The sequence below is a fragment of the Scylla paramamosain genome, chromosome 5 (genome assembly GCF_035594125.1).
Source record: "Scylla paramamosain isolate STU-SP2022 chromosome 5, ASM3559412v1, whole genome shotgun sequence".
NCBI classification, from domain to species: Eukaryota; Metazoa; Arthropoda; class Malacostraca; order Decapoda; family Portunidae; genus Scylla; species Scylla paramamosain.
Window position 1 is genome coordinate 21,862,093 of NC_087155.1, and position 27,109 is coordinate 21,889,201.

The 27,109-nt window shown below is 45.2% G+C and overlaps 1 protein-coding gene across 4 annotated transcripts in view; it reads right to left on the minus strand.

The window, feature by feature from the left end:
- LOC135100662 (dual oxidase maturation factor 1-like) overlaps window positions 1–24,541 on the minus strand; it is a 48,369-nt gene extending 23,828 nt beyond the window's left edge. The window contains exons 1-2 of one of the 4 annotated variants that reach the window (XM_064003789.1): window positions 23,967–24,044; window positions 11,498–11,606 (exon numbers count right to left, since the gene is read on the minus strand). The gene's annotated coding sequence lies outside the window, so the exon portion shown is untranslated. Of the gene's footprint in view, window positions 1–1,652; window positions 1,977–11,497; window positions 11,607–23,966; window positions 24,225–24,344 lie in introns of those variants that run through there. The other 3 variants (XM_064003786.1, XM_064003785.1, XM_064003784.1) reach the window with 3 other exon arrangements.
- Between the last annotated feature and the right edge of the window lie 2,568 nt (window positions 24,542–27,109).

A 27,109-nucleotide genomic window follows, 5' to 3' on the forward strand; every position in this document is an offset into this window, starting at 1 on the left:
AATACTGTTTACCCCGACACGCTGTCGCACACGCACACTCAACTTCCACCACTCTGGCGGCAGACCATGCGGGGCGCATCACATCCCACACAGTCTCATCTTGACAGTGACAAAGTAAAGACTGTCACTTCAGATCCTACAAAACACAGACAAGGGGATCGCGAGACTCATCAATGACAAAGAAGAAAACTATTATAATTGGCTACATATCTACTCTACTCTCGACTTGTTAGTAGTTTTAGGTTGTTTATATTGCTGTGGATGGCGGGCAGATGTTCCCCGCGAGGCGCGTGCTGCCCGCCGTGCTTCCCGGCCACAGTGAGCCACACAATAGAGGTTGCGGCTTGGTGGGACACGCCCAGGTGACTTTATATGACTTGGTGATGTGCTGGAGGGAAAAGACGAGAGAGAGAGAGAGAGAGAGAGAGAGAGAGAGAGAGAGAGAGAGAGAGAGAGAGAGAGAGAGAGAGAGAGAGAGCTTACACACGTCTTGGAAAGAAGCGTTCAAATGAAGGATATGATCCTCGCGGAACGTTTAGCGCGTCGCGAGAGTTCAATCTCTACCTCAGGCTATATATGAAATAGTGATTTCCTTTGAACGTTCACGAGAAAGTCTGAAAAAATAATGTCGGACCTCAAAAACAATGGTTTTTGTTGAAACAATTTCTTTTGCGCGTCATGATGACGAGAACACGTCAGCATCAAGGCAGTGGCAAGGCGGCGCGCGTGGAAAGGTGACGCGGGACAAGGATGTCGAGGCGGAAGAACTGCCGCCCATTCCCCACTCACTGCTGAGGTTGACAGCCTGACGCTCTTTGCCTAATGGACCTCAACGCGATGCCACGCCCCGGACTCTACTAACTGCCTTGAACATTATAAGCACAGAATTTTTGTTTGTAATGACAAATATTATGCAATCATGTCAAATGTTTCATTCTTACTAACAAACATGAGAGTTACATGTGCCAGTCTTAATCTTGAGTAACACTCAAGCAAGGCAAGAGCAATAATGAGCAAAGCCTGCTAGACAATGAGGCGACGCAGTCATTTGCAGGACCGACTTCTGGAGCACAATGGACGCCGGACTCCATACCTCGGTGAGTCACGGCGTTGCTTGAGGTGAAGCAGCTCAATGGTGGCTGGCGATGGGATGCCAAGGAAACATTGCAAGGACCACGAGTATGGAGGTAAGGAGGTGAGGAGATGATACATAGTCTGTCAGCTCCACCCACACCCGGCACCTCATTCCTGAATCCTGACCACAATTAATCAAATAAGTAAAGGGTATTCACAACAGCGGCAGGTTTGCTGCCAAGATTCACTAAGCATCTTAATCCACCTCCGACGAAACCCGGCAACAAGGTTCACCGTGTGCAATCGGCGGGGCTGGCCGCGGGTGGGGTGCTTGCCCGCTGACCGCCCCAGTCACTGCACGCGTCCAGTGATAATATTCGCACGGGCGACTTCCTATGCATATTCGATGTCTGGATCACTTGGCGCCTCAATGAACGGCGGAAAAGCACACAGTCACCTGAAGAACGACTTGAGACTACCAAAGTACAAAGTGTTATGTGGTCCTCATCGAGACTGTGCTGAGCATCCTGTGAGCAGGGCGGAAGACGACTGATAAGAGAGGCGGGACAAAGCCTTACCTTCACGGGTGACGGTTTTCACAGTCCTGTTGTGACAGCCTTCGGCGTCAGTGACGAGAGTTCTTCGGCGGAACTTGCTTTCGCCAAGAAATGTAGCAAGTGTCCAGGAGAATGTACGTCTTGGGAGAGACTCTTAACTCTGGTATTACCACACTCAGATTACATGAAGTCCTGGAGTTCGGTGACAATCCTTGGATCGGGGACTAAAAATTGAAAGCACTGGTAGAGGAGCGTGTGCGACGCAGCGTGGTGAGTGAAGCCTGAGTGTGGCGCGCGGGGAGGTGGTGTTGATGGCTGGGTGTGAGGCACAACACTGTCCCTGCTCGGGTCCCAGTTGCCGAGGTCAGCCGCGCCAGCATCAGGTGGGATTTCCCAGTGCCGCGCAGGAGGTTGTCTCGCGCCGCCCACCTCTGACGCAGCCGGTCAGGGCAGTGACGTATCCGTGACGTGTCTTGGGGTGGGTAAGGATGGGTAGCGTGGCCGAGTTCTTACCTGGTTCTTGTCTGGTGGGTCACTACCTGTCTGGGGGTCTAGTTAGCAAGGATTCAAGTTTGCACGGAAGGAGGATGACCAAAAACAAGTGGTGAGATACGCCAGTCATTCACGAAAGGAGATAGGCGATAATACAGACGTTACGACTGGCACAGCTTATCTTCATTTACTGAAGTAGATGTGGACGTGCTACTTGAGAATACTGCACCGATGTCTTGCTTAATTTTATGACCCAGGTGGGCAGTGGTCTGTCTCTCCTGGCTATCCTCGGTACAGTAAACTCCTCACATATTGAAAACGGTTGTTGTGAGTCAGGGAGGTTTTTCAAGTATCCCTTTTTCAGTAAACCGGTGTTGTGACTAAACGGGATTCTGAAGTCGACGTCTGGCTTCCCCCAGCAAGTTTTTTTTTTTTTTTTCACGATGGGGAAGTTGGCGCGGTACTTGGGCGTTTCCTTATTGTCGCACCTCACGAAAAAAAAAAAGCTGTTATTAGGAAATTAGGAAAATCTGGACTAGCCGATGCTGATTATAGCTCACACATAAAACGTATTAAGCAAGTAGGATTTTTGGTGTATCTCAGATAAATATTAAGACACACGAACTCAAAACTTCTTGATCGTCATCACTGAACGTATAGTCTCGTCCAAATACAATACACAGCACACACTTAGCAGCTTTTCACATCGGTGTTCTCTTGGCGGTGTTTTACGTGACACTGCACACGGAGGGTTCCCGAGGCAGCCGCGGCGCCATCCTTCCCAGCAGATCAGCGAGGGAAGGGACAGTCCTTCTTTTCCTAACGCAGGTAGGTAGGGAAGGCTGGCTGCTTTTCCGAGGCAAAGAGGAAGGGAAACGGCCTTTATAGAGCAAAGGAGAAAGGCTGGAGTCTAGGAAGGAAAAGAGAAGGGAAGTATGAGAAGCGAGGGAAGGGAGGGAAAGGGATGAAAATAACAGAAAAGGTATACACGGTGGAGAACGTGTCGAATGGGATTAAGTGCGGACAAAGGCAAAGTAATAACCATGGAGGGTCTTTGAAATGGAGGAAGAGGGCTGTGGTTGTACGATAAGCTTGATTTTAAAGGCATCGGGAATAGTTAGGAAGACAAAAAACTTTCATCTAGCATCGATACTAGCACCAAACAACAAGGGAAGAGTGTGTACAAGAGAATAATGATCCTAGGTCCTCCACTCGAGCTTATTTCGATTTACAATGCTTCTGCTTTAGGATAAAACACCATAAAAACAATTGCCACTGATAAATTACTTCAAAACTATAATATTCGATTAACTGAGATTTCTGACTTGAACTAAAGAGATCTACATTTTAACTCTTGCTTGCCATTCCGGTTGAGGATCCCAAAGAGCTTTTCACTGACGAAAATGGATATTTTACTGTCAAAAATGGCGGGAATGACGATATTTACATCTCCGGAGAGAAATTTTTGTTCCCTAGAAATCCGTCTCGGTAACTGCAATTGGGATACAATTAATTTTGACGCACATGGGAAAGGATTCTAGCTAGCCTGATAAACTTCCACTTTGAATCAACAGGTTTTGTTGCCCAGGACACACACACACACACACACACACACACAATGTATCAGATAAGCCAAACGGTGTGGAAATACGAGGAAACGTGTATAATATATATATATATATATATATATATATATATATATATATATATATATATATATATATATATATATATATATATATATATATATATATATATATATATATATATATATATATATATATATATATATATATATATATATATATATATAAACAATGTTGAGCAACACTTTATATTTACGTGAGTGGATGGGATTTCACAAATCGAGACGGAGGCGACAGGAGGCAGGAGGAGGTTACCACGACGGTGACTAATTATGGATGGGTTCACGTCTGAGGCGGCCAATCCCGGGGATCCCCCATGCCTGGCTGATCACCGACCTTTCCCTTGCCTCCCCCGCCTCCAGGTCTTTCTCCTCCTCCTCCTCCTCCTCCTCCTCCTCTTGGTCTTTCTCCTCCTCTTCTTCTCCCTCCCTTCCCTCTTTTCGTCTTTCTCCTCCTCCTACTCCTCCTCCTCCTCTTCTTCCTCTCGCTCGTCTTTCTCCTCTTCCTGATCCTGTTTTCTTTCTTCTTTCTACTTCCTTTCCTGTTTCTTCTTCTTCTTCTTCTTCTTCTTCTTCTTCTTCTTCTTCTTCTTCTTCTTGTTCTTCTTCTTCTTCTTGTTCTTCTTGTTCTTTTTCTTCTCTAACTCCTCCTCCACCATCACTCCCACCACTCTCACCACCACCACCACCTCCTCCTCCTCCTCCTCCTCTTCATCATCATTGTCATCATCATCATCACGTACAAGACACAAGAGCAATAGAGAGCGAAGTCAAGAAACAGAGTCAAGTGTAAATAAATAAGTCTTGCACGTAATAATACTGGCGCGGCCAATCATCGCGATGGGTCACGTGATTGTGACTGCGAGTGCCGTGACGCCGCCCCCGAGATGTAGTGACGCAGCGATGACAAGACGAAGAAAGACCCGAGTGAAAATGTAACTTGAGAGAGAGAGAGAGAGAGAGAGAGAGAGAGAGAGAGAGAGAGAGAGAGAGAGAGAGAGAGAGAGAGAGAGAGAGAGAGAGAGAGAGAGAGAGGCTTTCAACATGTAGAAAGATTCTGAAAATTAGGGGAAAAAAGGAAAAAAAAAATAAAAGAAAGAAGAGATGGAAAAACACAACGCAATAAAAAAAAGATAAATAAATAAAAACTAGAATTTATATCTATTACTTTTTTTTATCCCTCGCGTTTAGACAATAAAGTCAACAAACGTATAATATACGTTTGTTGACTTTATTGTCTAAACGCGAGGGATAAAAAAAAGTAATAGATATAAATTCTAGTTTTTATTTATTTATCTTTTTTTTTTATTGCGTTGTGTTTTTCCATCTCTTCTTTCTTTTATTTTTTTTTCCTTTTTTCCCCTAATTTTCAGAATCTTTGCAGAAGATTTGCAGAAGATGCGTTGTTGTGCGAGGTTGAACCGGCAGACACAGTACAGAAGAACGTACAAAAAAGACAGGCTGTATTAATATGCTAAATATAATAAAGTATGCAAGAGAACGACGGAGAAAGAAAATGTGTATATATTATATACTTTTTACTCACAAGTATATATTATATACTTTAGTAAAAAGTATATATTATATACTTTTTACTCACAAGTTGAGATAGTAGGAAAACGTACAGAGGCATAAAATTCAAGTAGGGGAAGAAAAGTAGGAAGAATTTTGTGATATTTTTTTTCATCGAATGCTTCAAAGGATCAAAGCTTTTATTCGAGACACCTGGCAAGTAATGGAGAGGGAGATCTGAAGCACCCCCCATAACGTTCTCATCGCCTTCTCATTTTTTTTTTCTCCTGGCTATTCTCCAGCCTCCACATTTTCTTTCTCCGTCGTTCTCTTGCATACTTTATTATATTTAGCATATTAATACAGCCTGTCTTTTTTGTACGTTCTTCTGTACTGTGTCTGCCGGTTCAACCTCGCACAACAACGCATCTTCTGCATCTCGTTATTCATCTTCGTACTCTATAACTCCATTTGTATTCCCTTTCCTGATTCCCATCATGTCTCTTATTACTCATTCTATAAATGTATGTTTCTTTTCATTAAGTAATCTTTACTATATTTCACGTACTCGTACATTTCTTTATCTTATTCTTTCCCGTCCAGAGAGACACAAGTATCACTGAGATTACGTTTTACTCGAGCGTTGAAATCACTTTAATTTCCTTCCCTAAAACCACTCGGTCGCTCGTTTATTATAACGTGATAAAGTAATAAAAACTTTCCTCTCATGTATATATTTTTTTTGCTTAGCCCAAGGATTTCTCACCGCTTATGACAGACGTTACATTTCTGTTCCCAATAGCTGAGTAGCCAAGCAAAATTCGTTCAAGGTTGGCCAGAGGGAGGGAGGGGAGGAAATACGGCCAGTAATCGACCTTTAAGACCCCCAAGGCTCACTTTACCCCTTCTAAACTTTTTTTTTTTCTGTTGGAGAAGCGGTCGGCCAAACCAGCCAAGTGGGAAAAGGATACCAGGTCTTCGGCGGAAAACCCGGAGTGCAAAGTTCTGTTATCGGGTTCATGGGAGGATTAGATGGTGGCCCATATCCCGCCCTCCCTCCCCCGCGATCCCTCTCTCTCTCTTGCTGATTCTTCTTTTCTTTTTTTTTTTTATCCTCCCTCTTCTCCTCTGCCTATTTTTTTCAGATATTTTCCTCTTCAATTTTTTTTTTCTGCGATTTTTTCTTTTTTTTCCTATTTCTTCTTCTTCTTCTTCTTCTTCTTCTTCTTCCTCTTCTTCTTCTTCTTCTTCTTCTTCTTCTTCTTCTTTTTCTTCTTCCTGTTTTCTTCATCATCGTCTTCCTCTTTTTTCTTGTTTTCTACTCAATTCTATATCTCCATATTGATATATTTATGCTAAGCTTTTATTTCACAAATTTCCATTTTTTTTCTCGTCAAGAATCTTTTCAATTTCTTTATTTTTTCTCTTCCGTGCAGTACTACCTTACCGTTTGCCTTTTCAGCCATTCTTCCCCAGCCATTCTTTACCATCTTCCTGCTCTCCCTTATAAGCAAAACAAACAAGACTCAGATTCGTATCACTCCATAAAACCCCAAATAACATGGATACATATATGTTTTCCTAATGTGCAGCAAGCGTGACATCACCTTGAAGGAATGTTAACTGTTGCCTGTCTTGCTTCTTCACTGCCTTTCTCTGCCACCTCTTCGTCTCACCTTTTTTCTCCCCGCCTCACGTGACCACCTGGCTCGTTTTCTTCGATGCTTTGTGACGTCAAGGGTAAGGAAAAGGGAATTTCTGTGACCTGACTTCAGTTAACCTCGCCTCGGTGCTTCATTAAGTTACATTTCCTCTCCTCCTGGCGTACGATTTTCTTTCCTACTTTGTTTTGCCTCCCCTACCCTTTCCCCTTCCCTGTCTTTCTGCTTAGGTTGTTTTCCTGTTGTTATTATCATGCACTTTTATCTTTCCTTCTCAGCTTTCACAAATTTTATCTCTCATTTTATTTTCCTTTTTCTCCAGCTCCTTTCTCTCGTTAATTTTCTTGCCTTTCTTGTCTCCCTGTTGCCTTCACTCTTTCTTTCTTCACATTTTATATTAATTTCTCTCTCTCTCTCTCTCTGTTTTTTGATACTATCTTGATTTAATATCCAACATCCCTTTTCCTTTACTTTCATTTTCACTCTCCTTTCACGTACCTTCGTTTTCCTTGTTACGTAACTTCCTTTACTCTCATTACTCCTCAAACAACATTACTTTTCTGCATTACTTTTCCTTTTTTCGTCTTCCTAGTTCTTACTTTTACCAACGTCATCTTCCTTGTTTTTTTTCTTTCCTCTACTTCCTTCCTATTATTCTCAAGGGAAGGTAATTCGACATGGATCAAATGCTATGTCCATTCGTCGCAAGGGTCGCCGAGGTCACAATGACGTAATGGTATGTCAAGTGGCAGTATGAACTCAAAGAGGCAAGTTTGCTTTTCGGTTCGGTGGACGATAAGTGATTGGTGAAAGGGTGAAATTCAAAGTGGTAATGAAACGTCGCACATAACTAAATGATAATGAGAGAAGAAAGCTTGGATTAAGGTAACTGATATTGGCAGAAATCTTGACTTCAACGAAACTAGATTGACAAATGAAAGACTGAGCTGAATTAAACGAATTAAACGAGAGCGTGAATTCAATTAAACAAAACTATGACACGAAATTTTGAATCAAACTAAACGAAACTGAGAGAGATGAAAAAAAAAAATAAATAAATGAATAAACTTGAATGGAGCAAACTACAAATTTGCCAAAAGAAAGCTTCAGGAGGTCTTAGGCAAGTGATAAACAAAAGTATTATGGAGGAGAAATGATGCACATGTTTACTTTTCCATAATGTCAATGTCGACGCATTAGTCACACTGCACGTGGATGCAAATAATGCCTTTCTTAATTTCTCTTTCTCGTATGATTCTCGGTAAGGAAACTATGATAAACAGATGGCAGATCATTATTTTGACCACACGACAAATGAACAAATACAAATCGCCTTTATCATTTTCTTTTTAGTCGTAAGAGTCTAATTAATAAAGAAACTAAGATAAACAGAGACTAAAGCAATAATCAACGACACAATGCGAGCAAGAGTACTATTTTTTTTTCCCAAAGTCTCCCCAGATCCCCTGAAGACTCCTGACACGGATAGACGGGGGGGGGGGAAAGTGAATGTGAAGGGCAGCTGTGTGTGGCGGGCCGGTGTATTCCTAGAGGCGCAGCAAGGCAGCCGCCACTCCTCTCATGACGGTCTCAGCTCATACGTTTTTACTCAACTGTACATGAAGCAAGTGACATTTGAAGCGTAAAGTTTTCCTACATATGTTTCTCACGATTTTTTCTCTGTAACCGGAGAAAAGAGAATAAATAAGCACAGGAATTCATAAACATCATGCAGTGAAAATATCATAATAACACGAAATTTCTTAACATCCTGCCAACACGCAGCAAAGCGTTCTGTGTATCTAGAAGATTTTTTTTTCGCCAAAGATCACTCTCACTTCTTTGCTGCATGCTTTTGTGGTGAACATTCACTAAGACCGACATGATAAAAGTAGGAATTAAGACAAATCAGGAACAATACTGTAGTTTTTCTTTGTGTGCAATAACAGAGGACGAAACCAGGAGATTGAGAACATTGAGAACATGATCAGAGGTAATCTTCAAGTGAGGCACCTCCCTGGAAAGAAGGAGCGGTTCTGAGCAACTTTTTTTTTTTTTAAATCAAATCGCACATGCAGCTAATCAATATACTTTTTCTTCTATTCCAGTTTCCAAAACGGTCGAGACAAACCGAAACGAGGGCAATGAGTCTACATTTTTAGATGGTATGTAGATAATGCGTGCCTTCACTTTCGAATAAAAAATATTTTAACGCGTCATCTCCGATCGAATATTTCTTGAGAGGAAAATAAAACGTTTTAAAACAAAATACAAGGACGAATGAAGAAAAATATATAAATAAGGTCTAAATATGGTCGTGTGCTCAAAATTGCCGTCATTATAACGACCAAAAGGAAGACGAAGAAAAAATACGTTGGGAAATGTTTTGTGTTATGAATGAATGTTTACTGGACGCAAGAGGCAAGACCATGTAGCTATAACGTGCGTGCGTGCGTGTGTGTGTGTGTGTGTGTGTGTGTGTGTGTGTGTGTGTGTGTGTGTGTGTTGTCAGATAGCCGGTTTATGGGTGTTGGGGCCTGAGGGTGTAGGGGGAGGCAGCAAGATGTCGCGGGGAGCATTGTTTATGCACAGGAAATTCCACCAGAATCAGGCCAAGGAATAAAGAAAATAATGATTCACTGTTTATATTGAAGGTGTAAATGCTTCTGGAGACACGCTGCACACATCCTGAATCAGGCAAGGGATCAAGAATTAACAAATAAGGAAAAGTCCAAAGGTATCTTGTGTAATGGTAACCGGGAGGGGGCGGCGTGGACGTGAAGCCTCCCGCCTCACGCCTCCCGCCCCGGCTGGTGGACATGGGGCGAGAGTTAAGGACCTGGTATTCCCTACACGTGTGAGTGCACCTTATCAAAGTTCAACTTCAAATTATCCTCACGTCTTCTTTCTCGCATGTCATTCCTCTTGGGACTTCCTCGTTCCCTTTCATTCCCCCCTTTTTTCTCCTCCGCTTGGTCTCTTTTAGCGACATGCTCCCTCCACCATAATTAGAAGGGCAGGTGGAGCTGCCACCGCCATCTGGAGGAGATACGCTCTTTAACCCTCCGCCTTTCATTATGTGGGGGCTTCTCAGTTCAGCCCGGAGCTTACGACTGACTGCCGTCACTGGTAAGCTACAAAGACCGTCTTCGTTCCAAAGACTGTGTTTCTCCGTGAGAGGCGGAGACCAGTGATGATGACACGTTTGCCAGCCACCGCATCGCCATTATGCCTGATGACAGTCTAACCCTGGCGGGCATGGCGCCGCTGTAACTGTGAATCGTGGCTCATCACGCTGTCTTCTGAAACTTTCTGATAGTTTCCTAAAGCTGAATCTGATGCTGTTCTAAGGCGAGATAATGAGCGCTGTGCTGCTGTGGCCGTGACAGGGATTTCCAAGTCCCTCAGGTGGCAGCGACCACTCACACTCTAGCGAGTTCACTGTTTGCCCTCGAGAAAGCATGGGGCGTTTGGCAGGACGTTAGTCCACCACACGGCCAAGGTCTTTTTGCCTGGGGATCAAAATTCCAGAAGAGAAACCTGGGGATTACCTCTCTGTGTATTACTCACGCGACGGAAGGACTCGCGAAAAATGCTGAGGTCAAAGAACAAGGATAAGGATTATTGGAACTTGGGAAGGCAGATACCCGCGTGCAGGTCACAGTCAATGCCTCCACGGAGAGTCGTGACCGGCAGGATGTGATAATGCAACCAAGTTTTTGCTGTCACTGCTTGCTGCTTTTTCGAAAGTGATCGCTGCATGCATTCACCTCTCGGAAAGCAAGCAACCAGTCACAACAACCTGTTACTCTGCCCCTTCCACACCAGCCCCCAATCTACAACTCTTTTCAAACTTTTTTTTTTTTTCAGAATATGTAGTTATTTTTTATTTATTTATTTTTCTTGTGTTTCTCATCTGTTGTATAGGATTCTTCTCTACCAATTCACCTTTCTTCGCCAGCAAGAATACCCTCAGTGAGTAGCATAAACAACTAAAACTAACTGGATGCGGGTGCCTTCCGGATGACGCTTTCAGACTACTGATGAGACTCTCTGTTGGGGTTTGAGAAGCGGGATTACCTCAGCACTCCCCCACTCATGCCTCGCTCATTCAACTCTCGTACCGTAATGGCGGGGTGAGAAAACACAGGCATCTCGTTTCGATTAACCTCGTATTTTCCCTCAGGCAGTCAGTCTGATTAAGTAATGATTATACTACATGTGAAATGTGATACCTGCGATTACACACACACACACACACACACACACACACACACACACACACACACACACAAACTTGAATGAAGATATTAAAGACTGAGTTGATAAAGACAATGAACGATCAAGATATGAGAGGCGAAGGGATCGGATAGGTGCAATATAAAGTTCCTAGGTACACAGGAAATAATTAAACAGTGGCCAAGATGCCTTAACGTAATCTTATTCTGCCCCGGAGACATTGTATGCTGCTCCTATACTTGGCCGCAGTGGGAATTAAAACTATTTCCTGATAGCAACGGCTGGACCGCCTCGGCCTTGCTCTCCCTCCCACTCACCTGGCGGGCTGTGTCTGGAGAAGCCCGCGGCAGCCATACTCCATTCTCCACTCTCCCTCCACTCCCCTCCTTCTCTTCCTCCTTCCACAACAACAATGACGGTGCTTACCTGCAAAAGGGGAAAAGAAATGATTAGTGTCAGTAGTAATAATGTTTTCGTTACCTTACGGTGCAGAATATTATGAACTATCAAGGCTCTCTCTCTGTGATGTCCTTAGTGTTTTATTGAGAGCAACTGCTACAGCCATCATCACCATCACTAATACCACAAACACAATACTATTACAACATCCATCAGATACTGATAATAACATCCCTATTATTTCCACCAAAACCGTTCCAACCATAACCACAACATCATGAGTACTTCCACATCGCCACCAACATCCACACCACCTCCACTTCCTTTGTGTCCTCAGTTCCGGATAGGGGCGTGTGTGGCGGGCGGCGGGCAGCTGTGTGAGTGGCTGTGAGATACTTGTGTACCTTCTCCCCCTGAGACAGCATCCGTCTTGCAACACCACCCTGCCTCCACCCCATTACTGCCTTCAGTTTCTAAGACACACTTTACAACATACTTCATTTTCCCTTTCCTACTGCACCGTTTTTCCCTTTTCGCCTGCACAATCTTATCTATTCTTTATATTAGTGTAGCTTATCACAAATAGCTTCATAAGTGCCAACAGGTCTAATGTTCTTTGCTTTCCTTTGTTTCTTGCCTTCATTTGCATTGTCTCTATACCTTTCTCTCCCTCCCTCATTATCCATCTTCTCCTGCCGCTCTCTCATTCACCATTCCTTCCATCTCATTCTCCAGTTCTCACTCGCTCTCTTCAACGTTGTCTATTCATCTCAGTAAATCTAAGAGGCTTTCCATTCCTCCACTTTTCATCAGCGGCAACCACACACGCGTTTTTCTCAGGTATTGTGGTGAATGTGAACGAACCACGTGTTCTTTCTCAATCCGCGGTGGGAGAACATTTATCTTGTTCGCTAACATAACTTTCCAGCTTCTCTGTCTGTCTATCTCTCGTCTCTCTCTCTCTCTCTCTCTGGTAAAATGCGGTCAGGTAAATATAATAATGAGGCAGCTTTGTAATTCACGTCATTTCCTTCGTCTCCATGTTATTCAGTACATCATCTTCGGAACAACTTTGATGTGATATGCTAATCTTGTATGTTCTGTCTGTCTGTCTGTCTATCTATCTGTCTGTCTGTCTGTCTGTCTGTTTGTCTGTTTGATGCATTCATTACTAGAAGCGACACAAGCCAAGGGAAGCCAGTCATTGAAGGCCATAGGAGCAAGCGACAGAGAGAAGTAAGGACAAACGAGAAAAAAAATGCCAAATACATGGCTAGCTAATGAATATGTCTGCTAGTTTTTATTCAGATGGCAAACCGTTACTACAACAAAGGAAGGCAATGGCTGAGGAGGAGGAGGAGGAGGAGGAGGAGGAGGAGGAGGAGGAGGAGGAGGAGGAGGAGGAAGATGAAGAGGAGGAGGAAGAGAAACAAGGTACAGGAGGGGGGTTGGGTTGGGAGCTCCACGTACTGGGTTTCCCCGGGACTCTCCCAAAGTAGCGACTTTCTTGTACCCGAGTCCAGGCAACCTCCCTGTTTTTCTTTTTATAACCTTTGGACGACCCACATGTTTATAACAGCGACTCACTCCCGCGGTCACTCCCTCTAATACAGTTTTCACAGGCGAGGCGAGACGGGTTGGGTCGGTAAAGGGAAGACTGCGAGAACCTCATTGTAATTATACACATTATTATTATTGTCATTATTATTATTATTATTATTATTATTATTATTATTATTATTATTATTATTATTATTATTGTTATTACTATTATTATTATTATTATTATTATTATTATTATTATTATTATTATTATCATTATTATTATTATTATTATTATTATTATTATGTTCTTACTATACAGTATTTTCTTAAGTTTCTGTTTTATACTTGTATAGTGCCTAGTCTCTCTCTCTCTCTCTCTCTCTCTCTCTCTCTCTCTCTCTCTCTCTCTCTCTCTCTCTCTCTCTCTCTCTCTCTCTCTCTGTGTCCTTTCCTTGAGCACGACATAAAGCTATACACAAACAACTTTTTACGTCTGTTTTTTTCCTTCTCGTAACCAATGGTCAATAATACTGGAACGAAAAGTATATTAACATAACGCGTGAACTTCCGTGTGTGTGTGTGTGTGTGTGTGTGTGTGTGTGTGTGTGTGTGTGTGTGTGTGTGTGTGTGTGTGTGTGTGTGTGTGTGTGTGTGTGTGTGTGTGTGTGTGTGTATGTGTGTGTGTGTGTGTGTGTGTGTGTGTGTGTGTATTGTTATTGTTGTTGTTGTTGTTGTTGTTCAGTTAGAGAAGAAGCGCCTGAATTTATGACCTCTATTCTTGCTGCAGGGAAAGGAAAGGCAGAGACAATTGAGGTGTGAAAACCTGACAGCCGGAGGGATTCCAGGCAAGAGAAGTGCATAAGACTGACTGAGTGGGGAAGAAAAAGCCAAACTTTCCAAACATTCGGTGGCTCGTGCTTGCGCGTACGTGTGTGTGTGTGTGTGTGTGTGTGTGTGTGTCTGTGTGTGTCCCTGCAGGGTGGTGAAGGCCTCAGCACACCAGTAAGAGTGCAAGGTCTGCCCGTGCCGTTCCGTTGGCAGATCTCAGAAGTTGTACGTGACAAAGAACACAACAGCACCGGCAACTTCCAGCCCGTGCGAGGCGTGACCAGCAGCAGGCTGAGGTCTACTGATCATGCTTCGTTAGAGTGACTAGTGGTTAGTGTGCCGCCTTCTAGACCCTATCGGGAGTTCCCCGGATCCAAAATCTTCCTCTTGCAACTTTCTACCTGCAGCCTCTCTCTCCCCGGGCGCCATTCCCTCTCCCTCGATGGACGAGGGAACCATGCGTCGGGAGATTAGGGTGAGGGTCAGTGAATGTAGGAAAAGTTTGTATCGCTATGCCATATTTGATAAAGACAAGAGTACTGGAGGTTGTTTAAAATTAAAAATGATGATTGTCTTAAGGTTGATTACTGTCTAAATCTTCTGAATAAATATGATAAATACTTGCACGCCTCGCTGATCAGACACTCCCTGCCACCTTGTTCTAGCTTAAATTTAGCCTTCTTATGAACACGCATTGCGGTTTTTTACACGGAAATTCCGAGCATCCGAGCGAGTCAAATTTCCTCAGATGCAGCTCCACCAAAAAACATATCTGGGATAAAAGCTTCCTTCCGTTGGCGATGCTCGGGGCTCCCTGTGGTGCGTCTTTGCCTGGGCCTCTGGGTTTGCGCGCGTGACTTCCGCCGGAGGAGTTTGGCAGGTGAAGATAATAGCAGGTAGATTACATGTTTAAGGGGGGAGTCAAGAGGGAGGGGAGAGGAGGGTACTGAGTGAGCCACCCGTGACTGTTGTATCCAAGTAAACACACACACACACACACACACACACACACACACACACACACACATAAACACACACACACACACACACACACACACACACACACACACATACATACACAGCCACCGCCCACACCCACCCATCGCCCACACACCCACCCAGCCAGCCACAAGTCATTTCATGAAGCAACAGTCGAGCGATAATGAGTCCCGCTGTTTATTATGCTGGACACTGCTGGGTGGCCTTGAGTCTCTGTCAAGTGGCCACAACAAAGGCGTTAAAAGGCTCAGAAAAAAAATAAGATCTCCGTCATACATGCACTCCCTCCCACCTCACTCTGCCTCCTTCCCGCCTCTAACCTTCACTCATACAAAATATTCATGTTTTATTTTCTCACTCAGTACGAGCAAAACTCCAGCATCACATTCTCCCTGGCCCTGCATATATAACAACATCATCAGCCCGTGTCTCTGTATTGAAATATCGTAAAAAATTCACCGTAATAATTCGTTGTTCTGTGACTATGCAAAATGTGACCGGGGAACCTGAAGCAAGGCGGCGGGACACTGCTGAAGGCGGCGACGACGGAGACATAATGACGGCGTGTGTGAATAGAGGCTGCAGGTACGATAGAATCCAAATGAAACCTTCCGTATTCCTTTCACAGTGATCCACAGACAAGGAATGCAAGAAATGAAAGTATAAGGCTTGGGCAGGAACGAGACTCGACTTGCTTGCGATTTCGTTCTTCGTTTGTGCCAATATGTCGACGTACATGTCTGTACGTGTACCAGGAACCTTAGCCGTGATGTATGCTGGTGTACGCGTGACGGCTCGACATTTGGTGAAGTAACGTGTGTGGATGGACCTCGCGGCCTCTCTCGACTTGATCAAGAGTCTCCAGCATCTGGAAATGACACGGTGCTTTCTGGAGGGGGTGCAAGGCCACCAAGGCACGAGGCGGGTGACACACGCTTTGAATCCCGAGGCAGTACAGGAATAGGGACTGGAATGGAGGGATGCCTTAAATATTTGTTACCTAGAGAGAAGACAAACTCATAAGATCAAGGTACTGCGAGATTTCGTGGATCATAGTGAAGGCAGTACAGAAATAAAAGTTGGATTGGAGAGATGCCTTAAATATTTACTGCCTAGAGAAAATACAAACTCGTAAGATAAAGAGATTTCCTTAGAAAAAAAAATAGTGCAATTTTTTCCTCCTTTTCTTAGTATTCCTGGTCGATCCATTCTCGTTCTCTCGTCACCTGCGAGTACACAAGTCTGGCCAAGGGTGGGTGCATGACTGAGGCCGCCCACCCATCCAGGCTCCAACAAAAAACACTGAGAGACCGTCTAGACCTCATTTATTTCTTCCTGAAGATGACGGTGCATTTCTGCTTTTTGCTTGTTTATCTCGGCGTTTTTTTTTTCCTGCCTGTGTGCATTTTTTATAAATCATTTAGATCTATCTGTGTGTGAGTACGCGCATGTGTTTGTGCTTGGAAAATATGCAGTTAAGAAGTTTAATTTGTAGCACAAGCACTCCGTCACTGTACAAAAGTGAGAATACTAGCATGGATAGTGAGTTCTGTGAAGCAGCTTTTGTATTCTACCTTGTCACACTTACATGAGATAAAAATAGCCCCATTAATAAACATGAGGGTGGTGAGAAAATCAGCCAGACTAGCGTGGTTTACATTTTACATAACAAGAAGGCAGGATAACAGGGGCTCAAGGCAGCGCTTCGGAAAGAGGGGGTGCTGAGATAAGCGAGGATGGTGATCATAAGCCATCTCGGCCATGCTTCCTTTTGCTAGTCATCGCGGATGCTGCGGTTTCCCTGATGAGGCATGTCACGGCTTAAGGAGCCCAGCAACCAACAGTAGTGGAAGTGAGTGGTTGTGGAAGGTTCAGGTTCACTTGAAAGTGACGAGGAGCTGTGACGAGGGGCAAAAAACTCACAAAACTCACTAATCTTACGAGGAAGTGATTTTGTGCGGCAAAGTGCAAACGTGATTACCAGATAATAACAGGGGGGACTGACTCACTGATGCGGCTGTTGGACCCTCGCAGCGGGAGTCAGGACGGTGCTGCCTCAGTAATTTAATGTGTCAACGCGTGACTGTGTTGCTGCGAGACAGAAACAACGCGTCTCGCCTCGTAAAGTTCACCTGATGAAGGTCAAGTCAACATTCCTCACGAAAATATATATTTTTTTACTACTGGATGTTGCTGGGTATGACCCTCAGAGCTACTGGGAAATGTACCCTTAAAGAAAAAAATCCGAGCAGGTCAAACTGAAATAAAAAAAAGAACAGTAACCCACTGACAAAGCGAGTGGAGGCCAATACGGGAGGCTTGAGAGAAATGTTCCTGCAGTGGACAGTCATCGGGAGTGACAAAGGCCACGCTCCAGTGTGTTCAGGTGTTCATGGGAGGAGAATACTAGCATGGATAGTGAGTTCTGTGAAGCAGCTTTTGTATTCTGCCTTGTCACACCATCTTACCTCTGTTCCATGCACGCTGCTCCTCGTCAAGTTGCACACACACACACACGCACACACACACACACACACACACACACACACACACACACACACACACACACACACGCCCGCCCGCCAGCGCGCTCGCGTAACCTTGGTAAAGAACAATTTTTCCGGTAATGGGGCTGAACGTAATTAAGAAATTCATACACACGGCACAAAAAATGCCTTCATATTTTCGGTGTGTGTGTGTGTGTGTGTGTGTGTGTGTGTGTGTGTGTGTGTGTGTGTGTGTGTGTGTGTGTGTCCTTTTTTTCGTTGTCGTTATCATCTTCATCATCATCATCACCATCATAACATTCTTCCTAAATCACCTTACCTGGCATTCACAGTATTATATCTAAAAAAAAGAAAAAAATAGCAGGAAGAAAGAAGCAATAAGACGAAATGAAACAGCAAAAAGACTCGAATAAAAACTTACAAGTTAATAAGCCACCTGCTGCTTTCTTCCTACCTCGGGAAGATAAAAGTTACGGGAAGCGGGTCCCGTCTCAAGTCTCCCCTCGCCCACCTCTTAGTCTCCAACGCACGCACTCACACACACACACACACACACACACACACACACACACACACACACACACACACACACACACACACACACACACACGAATGCTAATTCCTGCGCCTCACGGAGCTTTGAATGGTACTGATCACGGGTCCTGTATATCTTACTGAACGTCTTGGGTGGAGGCGAGCTGACCTGCGTTGATTAACCTGAGCTACTCATTACAACACGGATGTAGTTCAGACACACACACACACACACACACACACACACACACACACACACACACACACACACGATATGGATTATATCAAGACACCTCAAAAAAAAAAAATTGGTCATTTTTTTAATCTCCCTCTGCTTCAGAATCTTTTCGGGAGCTGCGCCGTGTGCGGTTTCTTTTTTTTCCTATGTATTTGTCCTTGGTCGATGCTGGTCTCCCTGTCACATAAAACACACACACACACACACACACACACACACACACACACACACACACACACACACACACACACACACACACACACACACACACACACACACACACACACACACACACACACACACATGCTACAGTACATGCACATATAGATCCAGGTGCCAAGGTATGCAGAGTCACGGTGGTAGTGGCCTGAGTTATGAAGGCGTCATGCACACCTCGCTGACCGCAAGCAGTGCACGCCAGAAGAATCCTAATTCACCGACATGATTTTTGTCTTTAATGTTCATAAGTTTTCATGTCTTTGTAGTACAAGTGTTCCGGCGTGCATGGCTTGTGGTTACCGTGGCTGCAACTCTTCTCAAAGCAAGGGTGGTAAAATTGTGCTTCTTGTAATGAAGCTTGATAAGGAAACATCTATCTGTGTTCTTGCATCTAGTCAGGTAAGGAGCATGAAAATGAAGCATATTTTTCTTGTAGCATCAAGAGTTTAGTTTATAATAAACAATAAATGCGAGTTTAAAAAATGATCTTTGGATAAATAATTCTGTGTTCTATCTTCTATGGCAAAAAATTCTCTTTCATTGATCTTGCCCTCGCTCATATCTCTCTTGCTGATCACTTGGCACAGTACAGATATTCAGGCGTTTAAACTTTTCACCGCTTTTTTTTGTAACAGAAGAATCACACAATGACTTTAGGCCAACCCGGAGATCCGTAAGGAGGAAGAGGGGGGGCGGGTTACACTATTCAGGTTGTGTTCAAACTTTTCACAACAATTTTCTTTCGAACATAAGAATCACACAATGACGTAAGACCAAATCGGAGATGGTGGTGGTGGGGCTGCACTATTCTGGTTGTGTCCTTCCCACGTGCCGCACCTCGTAACAAGACGGATGTCACTGGGTGGGTCGACGACCATTACAACCACAGGAGGCTGGAGGCGTACTCTCCCAAGGTTACCAATGCGACACTACCCTCATCACCTTCACTGCTCTCCTTCCCTTTAACTACGTATTCGAGATGATCATTTGACTCATCAACATAACCACGAATACATTACAAGCAAAAGGAAGATTTTTAGTGACATAAGCTAATCTCGAGCACATTACTGCCTGATCCGCGGCGTCATTTCATGCCTGCTGATCTGTACAAGGCTCTCTTTGTTTGGTGAAACACGTTGAAAACAAAGAAGTGACGGAGATTGGCTGATAAATAGGACGAAAACTTCACTGTCAATCGCAATCGAAAATTAGACTTAATTCGAGGACACGCGAGATGGTTTCCGCTATCAAGAGAGCTCGCGAAGATTTTGTATTCTTTATAAGCATTTTTTTCGTCGAATCAATGTCGGAAATATCGATCATCGTCGGGACACATTGACAAGAGAGTGAGATGAAAATGCAAATGTATACGGTAACAAAAAAAAAACATGATTTACTGAAATCTGAGAGTGATACCAGAATTCAGATGCATGGAAAGAGAGAGAGAGAGAGAGAGAGAGAGAGAGAGAGAGAGAGAGAGAGAGAGAGAGAGAGAGAGAGAGAGAGAGAGAGAGAGAGAGTGACCAAAACAGAGACAGAAAGACAAAGACAAAGAGACAGAGAATAAGAGCAAACATACGAGAAAGAGAGAGAGTGGTGTGGGGGGGGGGAGGTAAAGAAAATAAAACAGCACGTGAGTGGCCTGGCCTGACTGGCTAACAATACAAGGCGGCCCGATCAGGATGTAAACCCTCGCCTGTGACACCCACAGCAGCCTTGGTGGTGAGCCCCGCCCCTCGCAACCCCACCCAACACAACCTACACTTCCTCTTCAAGCCTCCATCCAAACTTTACATCCTCAAACGTAAACCTTGTTCCCATCATTCAAAATCTAGATTGTGAAACCTTAACTCATTCATCTCTCTCTCTCTCTCTCTCTCTCTCTCTCTCTCTCTCTCTCTCTCTCTCTCTCTCTCTCTCTCTCTCTCTCTCTCTCTCTCTCTCTCTCTCTCTCTCTCTGTCTCTCTCTCTGTCTCTCTCTCTCTCTCTCTCTCTCTCTCTCTCTCTCTCTCTCTCTCTCTCTCTCTCTCTCTCTCTCTCATTCTATCTCTGCTGCGTATCTTGTCTTTTCTTTATTTCTCTTTTTCTCCCTTCTTTTCTTCTTCCTTTCTGTTCTTTTATTCATTCATCTCTTTATCTTTCATTGTTCAGGTATACCATAACACAACCTTCATCCCTCCCCCCACACAAACACACACACACACACACACACACACACACACACACACACACACACACACACACACACACTCAAACTCGTACCTCTCAGATCCTGCTCCTGAAACCACAAGCAACTATAAACACTGCAAAGCTACTACACCTAAACCAACTCACGAACCTCCTCAAGACACCCTCATGGGCAATCCTCCTCATCCCTGCCGCCCACGTACACCCACGCTCACCCACGCACAAGGCAACCTCTAATTTTCCAAGCGCCACCCACGTCCCGGCCTCCCCAGTGTGTTCTGTGAGTCAGTTCCCGGCGTCGTCAGCCCGTGAGAAGGCGAGGGAAGAGAAGCAGTGATGGCCAAAGATGGAGAGAGAGAGAGAGAGAGAGAGAGAGAGAGAGAGAGAGAGAGAGAGAGAGAGAGAGAGAGAGAGAGAGAGAGAGAGAGAGAGAGAGAGAGAGAGAGAGAGAGAGAGAGAGCACCTTACGTATATGTTACCTACCTACCTACACACACAAACACACACTTTTCATAAGATCTAAGAAAATGTGATTCACAACACATATATTCTGAAAGCTTTTGTTTGTTCTTTGTTTCACTATAGCCCAGGAAAGGAAGAGTCAACGAGGGATGGAGGAGGAGAGTGTTGCCTCGGAGAAAATGACTGACTTAATTGTTGGTCGAGAAGCGGAACTTGTATAAGGGCGTGGGCTCATGCACGTTCCTCTTATGTAAGCGAGTGGTCACCGTGTGGAGCTGTGTGGGTTTGGAGCATCCACGCCGCCTAATGTAGTGTCATATTTCTCCTCTCCTTGTTAGTTTTGCTCTTCTGCTTCTGTTTGTTATTCATCCACTGTTTTGTGTCTCCTCTGTCTCACAACTTTTCAGAGAGACAAAGAGACACAAAGACACTTCTTATAAGTAGGGGAGTGACGTGTTTCCTGTGGTTCGCTTGGTCTGGCTGGCAGGTGTCACGAGGCACCTGCAGGAACTCAGGTGACAATTGGCGTACCGCTGACTTGTAACTCCACCTCGCCGTCTATAAACGATATTGGAAGGGAAAGAAACTCCGCAATAATTCCACTTCATCGTGAAATGTCGCTTCCCTCCACAATGGGCCTGCGAGGCACAGTTAGAGAAAAGTCGACAGTCATGGAAGTTTGTGATGCATTTTTTTGTTTCTTTCCTGCCCGCTATTGTCAGCACCACACGCCTTATGTCTTGACTGAGGTTACTGTTGCCCCAGATCGCCTGTCTTGAGGGAGTAAGAAGGGTGAGGCTGCGACAATCTCGGCAGTTTTGCTTCAGGTAAAGTTAGGCAAGTTACATCCAGTGTCTAATGGGAAATCTTAGATGGTGAAAGACAGAAACGTCACCATTTTACGGGTAAGGCTTTCCTATACATAAATACTTGACAAATTATTTTTCCTCAATACGACACGACTGCCAGCTCTCGTCCAGAAGCAGCACCACGATCCTCACATGCACACTCGCATTCACTCGTACACTAGTCCCTCACCTGTGCCAGGCCACCTGGCCACTCATACTCTTCCTCCCTTACTTACCCACATTCACACTCACTCGCTCTTGCTATCTTCAATACAACACGCATAGGAGAGTTCGTCAGGGCACTCAATCTCTGACCCCATCTAGTACACACACACACACACACACACACACACACACAACCAGGCCAAATGTTCCTGCTTTCTTGCCCCGCAGCAGCCCGTGACGCAACCTTATGCCCTCCCTCGACAGTGTCTGGCGTGGTGTATGTGCGCCTCATTGCATCGTTCCCACGCTGGCACCGCGGCCTTTGATATAATGTTAATTTGCTTTCAGGTCGCCAAACAAGGCTCCCGCGAGACGGTGACGGGAACACCGCGCAAATCAGCGGGTAGGGCACGGGGACCCTGCTGCCTGGAATGGCTGTAATGAGGCCAGTATTGGTAGTATGACCTTTTATTAGAGATGTGATCTGCGACTCAGGGACACGTGAGGGCCTGTCACACCGCTTGCCGCGCTGCATGACACGCCCTGCAGTGAGGCGAAGAGTAACACGAGTGTTTCGTGAGAACGTCTGCTCACGCCGCATTCGACTCTCATTACTCATCTTGTGATTGATTTCTATTGACTCCTCGGATGACGAGGTTTGGGCGGCTACGGTGGGACGGCTCTCACGTACTGAAGCGTGAGTGGCACGTCAGCAAGGTGGTGGCTGCCTGGCTAAACACCTCAGCTCTGTATCATCTCATCCAGGGATAGTGGAAGGCAACTCCCCATCAATTATTACTACTATCACCTTCACCGTGGCCCTCACTACTACGCCATCCTCACCTCCTCTCATTACATCTGTCTCCATGCCGCCAACACCACCAACACTACCACAACCGTCACAACATTCGGCATTCCAATGAACAATGAGTACATTTTTCCACCTACAAGGCGGCATGAAACGGAGAGAAAAATCCTTCATTATTTTTTCCTATCTGAAATATGAAATAGAAAAAATAGAATAGACGACATGATCCAGGTATCAGTCGTCCCAAGTGGCTCGTAATCCCGTTCGTGTGGAGCATTACGCCACGCCTCCCGCCTCCCGCTGCAGCGTCTACATGAGCGGGGTGTGTTGGACGAACTTCGAGGCTGATCCAGTCCACTCCTTACGCCATGGAGAAAAGCCTGCCCAGCTACATCACACCCTCATCTCCGGAACATCTCCCGAAAGTAAATAAAGACATAGAGCGTGCAGTCATCTAGACTAGGTGATGCACTTAGCCACACACATGCAGGCACTCATGGCGGCCGAGCGGTATCAGGGTGAAGGCTGGAGGACGAGGCCTCGAGCAGAACCTGACGCTCACTGAATCATTTACTCCATGACTAAGCGTGTGTCTCAGGTCGAACACAGCGATTTTTTCCCTTCTCTCTCTCTCTCTCTCTCTCTCTCTCTCTCTCTCTCTCTCTTTCACGCATGTAAGTAAACACACACACATGTTTGGTGGGCACACGTACACACACACACGCAGACTGGCCCGGTGTGTCACAGGGTAAACAAGGAAGTGAGGCAGCAAGGTGGAGGCAGGCAGACCTGCTGGCCCGCTGGCCCACCGGACTGACCACCACATGACGGTGGCTCGTGAGAAAGTGCACCGACCGGTCCTCGCCTCTGCACCCGAGAAGGAAACTCAGATTTGCACTCGCACCGCCGCGCACGTGGTCACCACACGGGGTAATTCTTCTCCACCACCACTATCACTATACTAACAGCACAGTATAGATGTAATGCATTCTGGTGTGTTGGAGGCTCCATAACATACACACATACACACACAGCGCGTAAACACACCACCACCAGCCCGCCAGTTCCAGCCCACGCACAAAGGAGCCGTGCAGGCCACGCCGAGAAGTAGGTCAACTCACTTTTAAGTTATCCTGGCGACGCCGCTGACGACACACGGCCAGTTGAAGTCAGACTGCGCGTGCTCTTCGTCCTGCAAGGATTTAATACTTCGTTCGAGTTGTCCAAGGACACACGCGGCTTACCGCCCGGAAGGCTGCTCGCCCAGCCAATCGCGCCTCTCAGGCCGCCTCCTGACCTCGCCGCCCCGCACACACAGGAAGCTACACGGAAACCCATCTCTGTTTCTCTGCCGCCACCACAGAGACACCAGTGCCTCCTGCCCACACTAGCGTGGCCTCACCCCATCCACGGGGCAACACTCACCATGGTTGCGGCTGGACGAGATGTACCCGGCGTCTTCTCGCTCCTGCAGTGCCTACAGGTCACAGCTTCCCTGCACCGAGTGACAGGCGGCCCCGGACAATCTGGACCATTTTTTCCGTGAATATAGAAGAGAAAAAGCACGCTGACACCATAGGAGCCGCCGCCAGGCACCTGCCGTCACCATCACCAGAGCTTCACTAACTCTCTCCGACCCTCCGCCCCGACATACCTCTTACTTAGAAAGAAAGTGCGGCGCAGCGGCTCGCTGGCACGCAATGCACCGCAGCCCGCACTGGTGGTGGCCCGCTCTCAATTTCAATCATGTTTTGACTTAACGCACTGAATCCTTTCAGTATGTACAGGTTTCCAGGGGCGGGAGAAATAGGACACAGGTGCATGGCGCCATTACACCATCGTGCGAGACCCGGAAGACGCGGAGGAAGACCAAAGGAGGAAGTATGGGGAAGTAATTATGGGAGGAGGAACATGTGAGGAAGCGAGTGAGAGTAGACCGCACGAGGCCTTGTGTTTCGTGCCGCGTGGGGGGAAGGAGAGAGAGAGAGAGAGAGAGAGAGAGAGAGAGAGAGAGAGAGAGAGAGAGAGAGAGAGAGAGAGAAGGATGGGGTGTGGGTGAGAGGAAAGCGTGTATGACTGTGTGATATGAAATATTTACTTAATGATATTGTGATAAGATTAAGTAATAACACCACAGCTGTGTGTATGTGTGTGTGTGTGTGTGTGTGTGTGTGTGTGTGTGTGTGTGTGTGTGTGTGTGTGTGTGTGTGTGTGTGTGTGTGTGTGTGTGTGTATTTGATAGTATGAAACGGAAACTGCCTTCAGATAGCTCGATAACACCACATTTATGCTATACAAACAAGCTGAAAGATTCCTTCACCCGTGACCACAAGCAATGCAAATCACAACACGACTGAGACACAAGGAAAGGTTCCCGCGGTGCTTGGCTCACTTGTCTCGCCTTAGCAAGTGACTATACAAGTTTCCCGACCTCTCTCTATCTCTAAAAGGAGGGAGAGAAGGAAAGACAGAGAGGGAGAGGGAAGAAGGAGAGGGGAAGGAAGAGGAGGAGGAGGAGTCAGATTCGAAAGGCAATCAGAAGGTGTGAACTACGTGAGCGGGAGGGAAGAGTAGACGGCGCTACGAGGAGGAAGAAGAGGAAGAGGAGGAGGAGGAAGAGGACACACTGGACGCTCGTTGTAAAACTCGTCAGGTGGGGAGGACGGTGCCATGACGTAGAGAAAGTACAATGACTGACAAAGGGCCAATGACAGCGTACATGTGAAGTGTCCAGCCGGGAATGGCAGTGTCAAGGTAAGGTAAGAGTGACAGTGGCGGAAGGTCGCAGCGGGTGCCAGGTGTGGGGGTATCAAGGGAGGGGACAGGGTGAAAGAGTAGCAGGGGAGAGTAGTAGGACTGGTTAGAGGCAGAGGTCGCAGAGAACGCTGGATTAAACTAGTGGTAGAGGAAGAGCTGATGAATGGAATGATGGAAAGAGATTTAGTCTTAATGCACAGCGGCCTAATTGTATGCCAAGTATTTCAGCAATTAACAGAAAGAGCTTTGTTGTGTTCGATTTACATTTTTAAACTCTTTGTTCTCTCATTGGCACTAATTTCAAGAGCCATAGGTGTAATTTGTTCGGTTATCATCGGTGTTTTTGCCTTAAATGAAGCAGAATCTTTGTTAAATTGTCATCAGTATCATGAAAACACGCTTGAAAATCTCACTGGCTTTCGTTAGAGCCTTTATTTAGTTGAGAGATAGTGCCAAACGTTTCGAAATATGGGCCGCAGTGTTTGGAGAGCTCGCTGTCGAAAGTTTATGTTCCAGAAAGATAATAGCGCAAGGAAATAAGAACTACTGTAGAAAATCCGCAGGAAAAGAGAGACAATACAGAAATAAAAGGAAAAATCGATCCACACTGGTTATAAAAGAAAATGGATATTGTGTGCAACTTCTGGAAAATAAGAGAAAATTTCAAAAAAAAAAAAAAGTCACTTGCAGTAGAAGCCAAGATGTGTTCAGGAGGCGTTGCTGAAAGGGCAAAGCTAAGATACGAGTAAATCTGGAAAAAAAAGAAGTGGTGAAAGCGAAGCAGAGAAACAAGATTCAGAGGAGAAACAGTGAGATCGGAAGCACCGCCCTCTCACCTTCCACAAATTAAGATTAGATAGTGCATTGTGTATCAGTGTTTTCCAGTCCCCATGAGCGATTAAGGCACCGGTAGAGCTGACGATACTGGCAGCTTATCACCACTCACGAGGGTAGAGCGATGCGTCGCCCCCTGATACACTTAGGCTTCAGGTCTTCCGGTCGTAATCGCGCTGAATGGAAGTTTAAGCGAGCGAAAAGAAAATGAATGAGAAGAACAGAAGATAAAGAACTAATGATCAATGATAAATAAACGTTAAGTACTAGATCGGGTAAAAAGTAAAAAAAAAAAAAAGAAAAGAAAAACGAGGAATACACAAATAATGATGATAAATGCAAAATAATTCATTAAGTGAAAGATAAAAAAAATGTAATAAAATAAAGACCAAAGGATGATAACTAACATAGTCAGAAATTTAATTGATTAGCACGTAAAAAAGAAAAAAGACAAAATAAAGAAATAATGATAGTCAAGAAATCAACATCAAATACTTAGTTCATTAAAAGGTAAAAAAAAAAACAAGAAACGAAGAAAAATAATTCACTTGGTTCCCTAAAACCTTAAAAAAAAGAAGAAAAAATCGGGCAAAAGAAAG